Here is a 2,521-nt window from a genome sequence, read left to right on the forward strand (position 1 = left end):
AATCTTGGAGCGAAAAGACCCAAGTACAAGCTGAGAGAATTCTAGATAATTTACAAAAGATATAGCGTTTCTAGATTCACGTTTCATGAATCTGTGAATTATTTAAATCTGCCTTGAGTTGATTGCTGAAATATGTTTATTTTAGCTAATGAAACACTATAATCTATGAGGTTGACTAAGCGTACCTGAATCTGACCTGCCATCTCTCAGCCCCTCCCTGCCCTCCTTGTGTTAACGACCTCCATTAAGCTCAGGACATTACCATTGCCGATTAAGGAGACTACTTTGCCCTTCTAAGGATGTAAGGCTGTTATCCAATAGACTAGCATAATTAATTCAGAGGTTATCTAACATGTTGAGACAATGATTTCCTCCTGGAAACTGGTCATTTTTAGAAATTTATATATATTCATTGAATCAAAGAGCCACAGGAATATCATTGGATATAAAAATCAAGGGAGGTTATTCTAAGGTAGCAGTCTGAATTCATGGAGAAGTGTTTCATTCTACCTACTGAAATCAAGAATAGAAAATGTGCTCACGTTGATAAAGACCCAATGGGTAAAAATGTTTCGTTTCTTTATGTTGCTATGGTAGTTGAAAATTGAGAAGACTAATGTCAATGCACACTTTACCTTGAATGGTTTTCAAAAATCATTCAATTCTGACTGAGTCGATTGGAAAAGATGCTCACGATAACTATGCCACCAGAGCAGTGGTTCTCAACCTTCCTAATGCCGAGATTCTATAAGACAGCTCCTTATGTCGTGGTGACCCCCAATCATAAAATTATTTTCATTGCTACTTCATAACTATAATTTTGCTACTGTTATGAATCGTAATGTAAATATCTGATATGCAGGATGTATTTTTAAAATCATTTTATTGGAGGCTTATGCAACTCATCACAATCCATACATCCATCCATTGTATGTCAAGCACATTTGTTGCCCTCATCATTCTCAAAACATTTGCTTTCTACTTAAGCCCTTGGTATCAGCTCATTTTTCCCCCTCCCACCCCCCTCCTCCCTCCTGCATAATGTATTTTCATTGTTACAAACTGAACATAATTAAAGTATAGTGATGAATCACAAAAACAATGTCATTATATATTGTGAAATATTTCTAATTACAAATCAATGAAATTTTGTCATGTAGAATGGCTAACAAGTCTTCACATCGAGTACTCACCTGTGGGTGTATCTGCATGTGGACAGACCCGCCTGGAGACGATAGAGGAGCGGTGTCTCTGTTCCTAAGCCCATCAGAAACATGTGTTTTCCGATGGCCTTAGGCAACTCCTGTAAAAAGGTTGTTCAACTCCCAACGGATCATGACCCACAGGTTGAGAACCGCTGCACTAGAGAAATTAGAATCAAGCTATAATAAGATACCCCTTTATGTCTTCCCAACAAAAGGCAATGATAATATAACAACAAGCAGCAGAAAACACCAAATGTTGGCCAAGGTTGTGAGGGAATTGTAGAAGAGTTATGAGGGGATTCTCTTACATTGCTGGTCGGCGTATAATATGGGTCGCATCAGGGTGCTGAGCAAATAATCCAATAAACTGGGCTATCTGATGGAGAACTCAGCATCAGGATTGGAGGTAGGCTCATTAACAATCTGTGATCGACCCATGACACAAGCTGGCTTGCTTAAGGTGAAGAGGCCCTAAAGCATTCGCTGATGAGGATTAAGGATTTGCACCCCTCAGTGTGGATTACAACTCAACAGAAAGAAAACACAAATACAACGGAAGCAATAAACAGCATTGTGACAAGTGGAGATGTCGTCAAGTTCATTTCACTTGGATCCACCAATCCATGGCCGAGGCAGCAGTCAAGAAACTGAGCAACGTCTTACACTGGAACATGCCTGCTATACTTCTTTCTTGGATGCGAGCAAGGATGGTGAGACCCAAGTAAGGGTCTCCAAAGAAAGAAAACAGATATCCTCACAAACAACCAATGGGCGACAACATGATAAACAGAGAAAATACACATTTTTCCAGCATTTCATTTTACTTGGTTCTCATCAATGCCCATGTAGTCGGCACTGAAAAATATCAAATAGTGTTTCATTGGGGGGATAAAACGGTTACTCTGTAAAGGATTTAAAAGCAAATAAGTCATATTGAGAAATAAGGTGTGCCAGACACAAACACGGATATTGTTCATCACCTCCCAGGCATGCAAACGCTGCACTGTGAGGGCGAAGAATGATTATGTGACAAAGAATATTGAATATACCGTAAACTGCCAGAAGAACACACAAATCTGTCTTGGAGGAAACACAACCCGACTGTTTCTTAGAAGCAAGGATGGTGAAACGTCCTTTAGTTTCACATACGGAGGTCATGTTATTTGGACGGCGAAGAGCATCATGCTTGGACAAGTCAACGATCTGTGAAAAAGAAGACCGTCCATGGAATGGATTGAAACTGGACTGCAGCCCGGGGCTCAAACAATGTCATTTTGTATCATGTGTCCTTGAGAATACACACAGGAAGCATACAC

Source organism: Tenrec ecaudatus, chromosome 2, assembly GCF_050624435.1.
Source record: "Tenrec ecaudatus isolate mTenEca1 chromosome 2, mTenEca1.hap1, whole genome shotgun sequence".
Lineage (NCBI taxonomy): Eukaryota > Metazoa > Chordata > Mammalia > Afrosoricida > Tenrecidae > Tenrec > Tenrec ecaudatus.